We start from the raw sequence: 12,210 nt of genomic DNA, 5'->3' as shown, positions 1-12,210 counted from the left end.
AGACTGTACATTCTGGTTCGCAAAACAGGATGAAAAGGACGTGTTAGAGGAAGAACGTGTTAATCTGCCCCAACTGAGAAAAGGAAAACATGTCTACAACACACAACACACTGACACCCAACATGTCTACAACACACAACACACTGACACCCAAACACGTGAAGAACGACACCTGCAAACTCATTGTGGCCTGATCCAGTTTTACCTTGGCTGATGCGATCGCTGCTGTCAGTGCCCCGCCTTGACAAACAGATTCGCTTGTCAGTGACAATCTCCATATTGACAATAACGATAGTGTTGACTACACGATTGTACACTAAAAACAAAACGAAACATTGCCATGGGTCTCCATGTCTGTGACATCGCGCCGCGCTTACTTGTGCTTGCCGTGCTGCTTTGCTGAATCGGCTGAACAGCTAAATAGCAATACAATTCGTTTGTTCCCTCTCTCTCTCTCTGTATATATATATATATATATATATATATATATATATATATATATATATATATTTGTGTGTGTGTGTTACTGGATTGAAGTTTAAATGTAACATGTAACTAATTTTAGAACAATGCAATTGATTTCATTGCGAAAAATACACGCCCTCATAAGAGCAATGTAAGTGAGTTTGATTTCTTTCTTTCTTTGTATTTTTGTTTCTTTCTTTCTTTCTTTTCTAAATAATTCCAGTTCAAACATGGCTAACTAAAGAACTTGCAACGAAACTTACACTTATTTAAATGCAATGGTATTTTTGTTGTTTTTAATCTTTTAATTCATTTCTACTTTTTGCAAATATATATATAATCAAACATGATGAATCATATTTCGTTTAGACTGGTTCGTCGAACAAATGATAAAATTGTATTCCATGAACAATTGTAATGACTGTTATTGTTTTACTTTTTTGGCCGTAAGCTAAGAGGAAAGGGGCTGAACGATTTTAAAGAATTTTTCGCAGATCACATTTCTCCACTAATCTTAGCCAAAAAAAATCGTGGTTGAGAAATCGTCGTTCCCTGCCAACGTTAATGCCCTGACCGAGAAAAATCATGGGCGCGCCCATTAACAAATTCTTCTTCTCACAACACTATACAATCAAGACAATCCCAATCAACTAAAAATAAAAAAAAAATCTTAGTCAACGATGTTTGGTCCCTCACTTGTTTTGTGATCTAAAGAAAGAAAGAAATCATGAAACGGTGGCGACAACGACGCTGAACATAACTGGCCAGTGGTGTGTGACTTCACGTAATGACGCTGAGAGCCTTTTGTATTGTTGTTCACTTAATGGTTGTAACTTGACAATTGTATGTGATCCTCAAATTTCAACACTTGAAATCAATAGCTAAAATGGAAATTAAGGTCATGTTAGTCTCTAAGCAATATTATAACTCGAATGTTAATCATTTCTCATGTAATCTAAGGTAAGATTTCAAACCAATTTTGGGTTTGAAATTATTGGAAAAACATCTCATACATTGAACACCACTACCCAAAATGGTATTAGGGGAACATGTTTTCAGATGCTTTAACTCCTTGTAGCTTGCGTGAATGACTGAACCAATTATTTACTTAGAATCTTGTATGATGAAGTCGTTACTGGCAAAACAATCGTGAAAGTTTATCCTATTTCTGTTGCCATTTATTCGTTTTTTTTTCACTCCTTTCGAATGTAGATTGCATGAAAACAGAACCCAACTTCCTAGAAAGAAAAATATGAAAATAGATTCCATTTCAACACACAGGTGAAAAAAAGAACCATCCACCCCCCCGAATCACGCAAAAGAAACGCGTAAAGACAACGACACATATTTAGCAACCACACACACTCAAAGTGAAAAATCACGCAAAACTCATATTTTTGTTGGTTTATGTGTACTCACCTTTCAAGGTCTTTTTTTTTTTTCTTTGAAAGTCTTGATCGCTGTCATGTCCGCTGTGACATTCATTCGTTGATGCGTGTGTCTGCTTTCCTCCATTTCTCCCTCATCTTGTCGTCCTACAATTTGTTTCAAAGATTTTTGGTGTGCTCAGTTCAATGCAGAACTGATGCACGTGCAATTCTTGTGATGTATGTCTTATTCCTTCTCGTTCTGAACTCCTGTTTGAGTTCGAAAGTAACATCGTTTGGAACGAAGAGTTTTGCTTTGCTTTTGGAGCCGAGCATTGGTTGGAGACGGGTCGCCGTGCCAGCAAGCGAGCTGTTGGGTGCCCTCTTGACAGGAGTTGTGGGGTTCGATTCCTGGGTGATCCCCTTCTTCCTCGGTGTGGGTCTGTGTTCTGTGTTTCCTCCTTGGCCAGTGAGTGTGTGTGTGTGTGTGTGTGGGGGGGGGGGGGGGTACCCCGTTATACCGGCCAGTGGTGTGCCTGATTCCTGGTGACAGGTGAGGGAGAAGTCGTTTTGTTTGTTTGTCCTCGTGACGTTATGGTTGTAACTTGTGACATTTGTTGGTATTTCGGAATTATTTTATCGGAACATCTTTTAAATCCAGTATTCTTTTATTTCTAGATATTTTGGGATAATTAAGGTTGTGTTTAGGGTTGTTATTTTGCAATGTGTTCAGCTCGAGTTGTTTCAGATTCATTTCCTCAGTGAACTGTGTCTGACTGCGGCCTAAGATTTCCAAAACATTTGTGTGGTGTTTGAAATGTGATTGGGAGATTGCAACATTGCCTCATTGAGTTTGTTTCGGTAGTTTGAAACCACAAGGATAGGTACCGACATATGGTCATTTAGGGTAAATGTCTCTTTCCGATTATATGCGAGTTTAACTCCTTTGGTAGCTTTGTGTGAAAGTGACTGTATAAGATAACCAATTATTCCCTTACTTAGCACATTCTGTATCACTCCAGGGAAGGGTGGTGGGTACGTGGGCAACCCCTTTCGGGCTGTAACAGTCATTACCATGATAGTCGTTGTTGTCGCCCCCCATTTCTCGTTTCTTTTTTTCTCTCTCTCATTTTTCTCTTAGATTTGCATTGGGAAAAGACACGAACCCAACTCCCACGCCAAAGGAAATATTTTTTTATGAAAATAAGGGGGACTTCCCACGATTTCTCACATATTGGGAGAAATCGTAAGGCCCCCCCCCCGATTCTCGCAAATGAGAGAAAACGTGGGAGGGGAACGACTACGATTTTTCGCAATCCCACAATTTCTTTCAAAGTGAGAGAAATCGTGGGACTGCGAGAAATTGTGGGCTTTCTAGGGTATTTGTTGGGGGGGGGGTTGTTTTGTTAAAACTCACTTGTGTAAACAAAGGGAGTCATTTTTTTTTTTTTTTTTTTAAATAAACTGATGATCTGTGTGTGTCTGTCTGTCAGCCTTTCTGTCTGTATGTATGTCTGTGTGTCTGGTAAGCTTTGACATTGCCATTTTCTCTGTAAATATTTTGTCTGTCAATAACAAATTTGGCTTTAAAATAGTAGGAAAAAAATCTTCAGTCATACTCATAATATGTTGTAAGTATCCCGAATTAAGCCGTTTTTCCCGATCATTAACGAATTATTTCGTTGAGGCTATTTCCGGATTCCGAAAACAACTTTTACCGCTTCAGTTTCCGGAACGTTGGCTATGCTTCGTAAGACTTCATGTCCTCGTTTTTTCTTGTTCGCAATTATAAGGAAAGAAATGCAAATTCTGGACAGAACACAAACATTGACATTGAATACACCATCGACGTTTTTTTCTGCATAATATTGTGAATATTCTAATGTGGACACTGAATCAACTAGAATGAAAATAAGAGAAAATGAATCGACCATGTCGCAGTATCCCGGCGAGTGTAACTAAACTTGTCAAGCATCTATGTAGATCCAGAGTAAACAGCTAAATGTTGCAGTGTGCTTGAGGCGATTGCAACGATTTCTTTACCGTGCACTTTAAAGAATTCTTAAATGCCCGAGATATACCAAAATAGCATGATTAACACAGCGTTTTCACTTCGAATGCAGCAGTCGGTTTATCAGGCTTATAAAAGAGCATGCCTAAATGTTAATCTTTGAATGTAATTGATAGACAATTACTTTCCACCCCAACATGCTGGGTTCGGTTGTGCTGTCAGTTTTTTTTTTTTGTTTTTTTTGTTGTTGTTGTTTTTAACGCGAAGCTTTATGATAACAAATACAGAACATGTTTTAATGATTAGAAATTATTTGTTTGCTTGTTGTTGTTGTTTTTCTAAAGTGTATCACAGGTGAGTTTTGAAGGCCTTGCCTATCTTGTTTTAATTTTGAATAATGGTAGTACAGTGTAATTATTTCATGGAAGAATCAATATGGCCAGAGTAAGGAAGAAAACAGGCATTTTAATTCTCAAACACACACGCGTGCTTATGCACACGCACGCACGCACACACGCACACACACACACACACACACATGCGCATGCACGCGCGCGTGCGCGCACACAAACACACACATATAAACACAACCACACACACACACTAACACACACACACACATACATAAACACAATAAACACACACACACACACACACACACACACACACACACACACACAGGGCATGATAGGTAAATAAATACCGTTGGATCCTACAAAAATTAAGTACTCCAACTGTTGACAGGTAAAGAACTTCCCTGACGGAAAGTACCCCTTACCACGCACCGCGCAAGCCGGTTGGGCCGTGTGTCTGAGGGCCACACCCACACAGGAGACAATGTACGTTTTGTTCTCTTCACCCGTGTCACAATGTCTGCCTGTCTGTCCACTTATTTTCACTTTTATGTCTTCTCTGTATCGCAATGCCACTAAGTAGGTATAATATAGCAACTGATGCCCTGATAGACATTTTCTTTCCCACTCTGCACACACACACACACACACACACACACACACACACACACACAGACAGACACGTATTTCCACATTACAAGGGTTCATTTGAGACTTTTGAAAAAGGTCTGACTCAAATGTTTGTGTTTTCGGGAAGTTGATTTCAGATACGATTCCTACAACTTCTGGTTTTCGTTTTTTGTTGTTGTTGTTTTGGTTTCTTGTTGTTGTTGTTTGGGGGTTGTATTTTTCTAGTTGAGCTTCTCAGTATGTATGTTACACATGCCAGGTTCGGTATTCATCCAGGATAAATTATCCTATTTATTAGTATGTTCCGAGAATCAATGTGTGAAAACTGAGGAACACCAAGGGCAAATATGTGTGCTGTACAGTCCATACCTTGAAGCTTCTTTAGTCAAGGGCCTTTCCCATACGACAGTTTGGACCGAATGAATTACGTTGTTAAAATAAGTGTATGTTGTTCCCAGTAGGCTGCTGTTTTACTAATAACTGCACAGAAAGTTTGAAACACATCTTGCACCTGTAACATATTTAGTGTTGGCATTCGTGGTAGATCCATGCCCCAAATGAAGATTGATAAGGCATATTTGGGTATGAATTGTACTGACATTAAATGATGAAAATCTGTCTCATCTTGAAGCAGAAGACAGACCTCAAACTACTTTTTTTGCAAGCAGACTTTCCCTTGCCGATTCCACATTGCTGCATTTAAGGCCTACACCCCTCCTCCTTCCTGCAAATCATCTACATGTATAGTGACGGGAAAGCCAGTAGGTGACGTGCATGTCTCTTCACTGAGCCAGACCATTTCTTCACCATGTGTCAAAGATTTAGGATCTTGCTGGAGGCCAACGCTACGAACGCACCGTGCCATTTGGGTGTACGTTCAAGATACGCTGGGGTCGTGAAGACGACATTCCTGAATTACATGTACAACGGCGTTTGGAGATACTCTCATCTCGTTCTTCGTGACCCTTCACCCCCCTTTCCGTTCCACGTGGGCGTCGAGTCCAACATCATAATTCGTGGTGGCTCTGCTTATCAGATCAATGTGAGTATTGCTCTGTCTGTATCTGTAAACTGCCTCTCTTTGTCTTGCTTTGTCTATCCCTGTCACTGTCACCCCCTCCCTACCCCCGTATGTCTATTTATCCATGTCTGTCTGTCAGTCTGCCTCATTCTCTCTCTATCTCTCTATCTGTGTGTGTGTGTGTGTCCCATTTATGCTTCCTTTTCCCCATGTTCCTCTTTGTCCCCTGCTGGGGGAGAGCAGCATGTAGAAAAGCCACACAGACTTGATCCTCGTTGGTGAAGATACGTGTCTCGTCTTTGTCTTGTCTCCTCTGTCTCTGTCTCTCTCTGTTTACAAACATGATGGAGTCTCCCGTCGGTCCGACGGATGAGTAGGCAGGCAGGCCAATCTGTCGGTGTGTGTCCTCATATGAGAGAAGAGGCCGATTCTGAATGCGCAGCACTTCCCACAGGTGTTGCAAGGGAAAACGTCTTCAGAAGTTGAGCCCTGCTTCCTTCGCTCACGCTTCTTCTTAATGGCCAGCGTTCTCTTGTTATCAAAAGTCTTTATGCCACTAGAGCATAGCATCCTCCAGCGAGAGCGGTCAAGGGCATCAGTTTCCCAAGTTTCCCAGTTTGTTTAAATGAAAGAGGAAATGTACCTAAGTGTGACCAACATACAAACACAGACACACACACGATAGGTAATAAAGTTAAGTTACATTTTATACATAAAATAATATATAAGATGTAACATATTTTTTTGTTTAAACTATTACATAATGCATTACAGGCTTAATCATAGAGAAAACAATACAATGTGAAAAAACTCAATATGGGTATTAACAATGTGCCTGTCTGCTTTATGATTGCAATTAGTATTAGAAAAGACTTCACAACACATTTTCATCATATTACAGATTTTTGTGATAACCCTGATTCAGTAAGACCCAACACACACACACACACACACACACACACACACACACACACACACACACACACATTGATTCAACTTCATATAAGAAATAAAGTTCAGTTACATTCCATACACAAGATGCATGGTTCAACCCCCCAGAATGGATCAGTCAGGCCAGGGTCTGTTTCCCAGCAGTCTGAAATCAGTTGTGTAAACTATCAGTCATACTATATTACAGAAACACACACACACGCGCGCACACACACGCGCGCGCGCACACACACACGCGCGCACACACACGCGCGCGCACACACACACACACACACACACACACACACACACACAGATGCACACATGTGAACACAACAAACAACTCTTTCATTTATTAAATATGTATGTATCCTCATGTATACAGATTCTCTCTCTCTCTCTCTCTCTCTCTCTCTCTCTCTCTCTCTCATGCACCTCTAATTCAGTAAATACATTCCACATTTGAATCTATTTTGTGCTTGCTCAAAACATGTGTACACAAATACATAATATATATATATATATATATATATATATCTGAACACAACAAACTTTCATTTATCATATATCTATTATCCTCATGAATAAAGAATTTTCTTGTAATACCTCTCTGCCTCTTTCATATACACATCTAAGTCAGTAAATATATTCCACATTTGAATCTGTTTTATGCACAATTATTGTTACAGAACCTCGCACACACACACACACATATAGACACACAGAGATACACATGTGAGCACAACAAACAACTCTTTCATTTAATATTTATGTATCCGCATGTATAAAGTTTTTTTGTTTTGTTTTTTATCTCTCTCTCTCTCAGTGTGTGTGTGTGTGTGTGTGTGTGTGTGTGTGTGTGTGAGGAGTTTGAAGAAATTCAGTATCAAAGTTCAAATTAACAAGACGTGTCATAGTATTCAGATCTATATTAAATTGTATGATATGAATAATATTGATTCAGCCCACACATGTTCTGATCTTGATTATAATGATATCAAGTTGACAGGATCTGTTGTTCAGGATGGCTGTGTTTCAAAGGCGTGTGACACTGTGTTGTCTAGTCTGGTGTCGTTTTCGTAGTGCAGGCCTGGGGTAGTCTGCCGCTGATGCAGAAACTGAGCCAGTGGGGAGTTGTCAGACTGGTCAGTTTTGAGGGCGGATGGCTGACTGACTTCATCAGTGATTGCTGTCTCTGCCGTTGTTCTTCTTCTGTCCCTTCTCTACCGCCTTCATGTGTTGTCGAACACAGTGTGTAACAAGCATCGTCTGCTACAAGCATGACTGACATCAGTCTTGGGGTAAATGGCGCCCCATTTTACCATCTAATTTTATAGTTTTAAAGTTGATATGAAAATTGAGTAAACTAATATGTAGAGCCAAGTACGAGTACTTCTAAACGTGGTATGAAGTGAAAAGGACTTAATTTTGAAGGAAAAAAACAAGTCAAGACTGTAAATTTTCACGTTTCATGTAGGGTATTAACTCTCATGGTTTATTATTTTTAACTGAATTCCGACTGATTTTGTTATTTTTATGGCAGTTTGGGGCATAATCCAGTAAGTGATGAGGCGTTCACAAATCTTTCTCTGGATAAATATTTAACGGTCTCCTTCTCCAACTTTCCATCACATGTTATCATGTATTGTCGATTGAATATTGGATTGAACAGGCAGGTCAACTACCTAAAACAAAATGTCGCCCTTCGAGCTTGCGAGCACGCGCTTTGAGTATGTATAAATATGTGTACGCAATTGATTTTTTGCCCATCACCTTCAGGGCTCAGCCAATAGATCTTTTAAGTCCACTCATAGTATTGATTTTAGTATTTTCCGAAAAAGACCACTTGGGCGAATGAACATAGTGAAAGCCCTGTACACGAGAGTAAAACAAGCTTTTTATGTATTGAGTATAATTTCAAAATGTAATGTTTAAGATGAGAAAGATCAGTTTAAAGCAAATTAACCCCCCTAGCATTAATTTCATATTCATTTCCCTTTTTTACTATCTACATCAAAGACGTGCAAAATAAATATAACTTCCATGCTTAGGAAAAGTAGTTCCTGTTTCAACAAAAAAATATAAAAATGACTGCTCTTGTTGTTGTGTCAGAATATCAGATCAAAGTGCCAAGTTTAGAGAATTTAAAAAAAATAAATAAATATAACAGTAGTCAGTTTGCATATAATTTGGCATTTTATTTTTTTTGTGTGCCCATCCCAGAGGTACAGTATTGTTTTAAACAAGATGACTGGAAAGAACTGAAATTTTCATATTTTTATGCCAATTTTGGTGTCAACTGACAAAGTATTTGCAGAGAAAATGGCAATGTTAAAGTTTACCACGGACACACACACACACACACACAGACAACCGAACACAGGGTTAAAACATAGACTCGCTTTGTTTACATAAGTGAATCAAAAACCAAAACTTAGACATGAATTTATTTATCCTTTTTGTACTGTTTCTTTCTTTCTTCTTTCTTTTCCCTTTCTCTCATTCTGTCTTTCTCTCATTCTGTATATGTTCATTCCATGTACTGGCTTATCCCTGTGTTCATTGTCACTCACCCTCTTCATCAGTGAGATGTCTGCCGTGCTGACAACGTTGATAACACAGCAACACCTGTGATTTCCTTAGGTGTACGTGGACGGAGGACTGTACGGCTCGACGACTGTGCCACCACTGTCGGTCACTGACATCACCAAAATAATTTTTCAGAATGACATTCGGGTCAACTATCTCAATCTGTGGTGTTAGATTTACATCTCCAGAAATGCTTGTAAGAAACGGATCTTTATATCTCCCCTTGTTGACCTAAAAAAAAATATTAAAAAAAAAGAAAGAAAAAAAAATGATGGAGTGGGGTGAGGTCAGAATTTGCGTACAACATGAACAGTAAATTCAGATGTATTGACCTAGTTAGATCAAAAAACAGCACTGGAACAAACCGTGAAACAAAACCATATAGTAAGCTTGGATCTACAAAGAAAAGCTACCCACCACTGGAACAAACCGCGAAACAGATCAATATGATAGGGGTGGAAAACAAACACCACAACTCTTCTGTCATAAAATGACTTTCCAAAGAGAATACGGCTTAGAGTGATGTAATGCCTTCAAGATGGATAGCAAGATAGACACAGATAGATAAACAGATAATCTGTAGATACAAAAATATAGGGCCTACATATCTAGATCAACATAATACATATTCAATGAAATGATAAACACAAAAGCAGACAGTTTTGCTTTATCCAGGTGTGAATTTTAGCTTTATTTCAAGGCTTCCTCAGATAAGTTACATGTTGATTGTTGTTAGTGGAAATGTGCAGAAAATCCAGCAAAAGAAATGTGGACATCTGGAGATATAAGACAATTTCAGATATGAAAGAAGCTGCACAACTCTTTGATATGCCTGTTTTGTTAGTGTATAATTTACAGCTAGATACGTTTGTGCTTAGCTGGTGTGAAATTTTACATTTGATTATGTATGTTCTTTGCTGGCGTGGAATTTAGATCTGATTATGTTTGTGCTTTGCTTGTGTAGAATTGACACTTTTCATAAATTTGTGATTTGCTTGTATATGAATAATACATAAAGTAAGACATATGGACACAGATCGCTGTCTTTTCAATCGCCAAAGACGTGGAACAAGCTCACTGATAACCTCCGTTATTCTGATTACCTCGCATCTTTTAAATCTCGTCTCAAAACTCACCTTTTCCTCAGCAAGAAGTTCACATGTGGCAGGTCCACTTCATTTGCGTTAGCTGTGCTTGACTATGTGTGTATACATATGTATGTGTACATAACTACATGCATGTATATGAATGTGTATAGTGTGTGCGTGTGTTTATGTTAGTTTGTGCCTGCCTATGTGTGCGTGTGTGTTAGGGTAGCTGTTATACACATGTATGTTAAAATGTATTATGCAGTGTGTGTGTGTGTGTGTGTGTGTGTGGTCACATTTTGGTATGTGTATGTAACATTGATGTAATGTTTTATGTTAACAAAAGCGGTTTTTTAAAGCACCTAGAGCAGATTTCTGGATAGTGTGCCATATAAGTATCCATTATTATAATTATTATTATTATCAATACCTTTTATAAGTTTGTGATTCACAGGTGCAATTTACATGTTTTATGAAGTTGTTCTCTGCTAGTTAGTAATTTTACACCGGTTATAAATGTGTGTTTTGCTGGTGTGTATTTTACACCTTTTATAAATTTGTGATTTGCTGGCGTGTAATTAACACCTTCCTTTAAATTTGTGATTTGCTGGTGTGTAATTTGTAACCCCCCTCGGGTTACCTGTGGGTTCGCACAGAATATCCACATCCCCATAAAAGCCAGCAGACCAACAGACTTTAAAACTGAAATAATTTATCGAAGGTCCAAACACCTGTTTTATTAAAAAGAGACAGTGGCGAGATACAAGAAAAGTCAGTGGGAAAAAACAGCAACAAACAACAGCAACAAAAACAAAAACAAAACATACAGTAGTGGAACATTTTCACACACTCAACAAAAAAAATTGTTTACATCCTGGGGCTAGACCAAAGGAGCACAAAATATCCTAAGAAATGTACTGTCACATCTTCACAACGCAAGACAAAGTATCCTCAAATGTACTGGCACATCTTCACAACGCAAGACAAAGTATCCTCAAATGTACTGGCACATCTTCACAACACAAAATATCCTCAGAAATGTGCTATCACATCTTCACAACACAACACAAATATCGTCAGAAATGTCCTGTCACATCTTCACAACACAACACAAAATATCGTCAGAAATGTCCTGTCACATCTTCACAACACAAATTATCGTCAGAAATGTCCTGTCACATCTTCACAACACAACACAAAATATCGTCAGAAATGTCCTGTCACATCTTCACAACACAACACAAATATCGTCAGAAATGTCCTGTCACATCTTCACAACACAACACAAAATATCGTCAGAAATGTCCTGTCACATCTTCACAACACAACACAAAATATCGTCAGAAATGTACTGTCACATCTTCACAACACAGGACTACATGAGTCCCTGCATGACAGGCCCTTTGGATGATTAAACGTCATATGGAAGCTGCGTTGCTAATTTACCAGGGATCATCAGGCATTCCTTAAAATTAAAAAGAACCAATACAATATTCTCACCTGGTTTAGGACATTTTTTAGGCACAAACCTTAGACACCAAACACATTGGCATCTTCTGTACAGTGTTTTCCGCCTTCAGTGCACAAGTCTAATACCCCCAAAAATCTGAATTTAAGTCCATAACTGTCACGGATTTAGCACATAAGGCCTCTCCTGTACACCAGTGTAGCACCCGAACTCGGTACCCGGTCTCTGCCACACGGTATTGCTACCCGTCAACCCACCAGCTGCTGAGGTAAGCAGAAACATTGTTCA

This window comes from Babylonia areolata, chromosome 24, assembly GCF_041734735.1.
Source record: "Babylonia areolata isolate BAREFJ2019XMU chromosome 24, ASM4173473v1, whole genome shotgun sequence".
Taxonomy (NCBI): domain Eukaryota; kingdom Metazoa; phylum Mollusca; class Gastropoda; order Neogastropoda; family Buccinidae; genus Babylonia; species Babylonia areolata.
The sequence above is the reverse complement of the archived record's forward strand: the minus strand, read 5'-3'. Positions refer to the sequence as shown.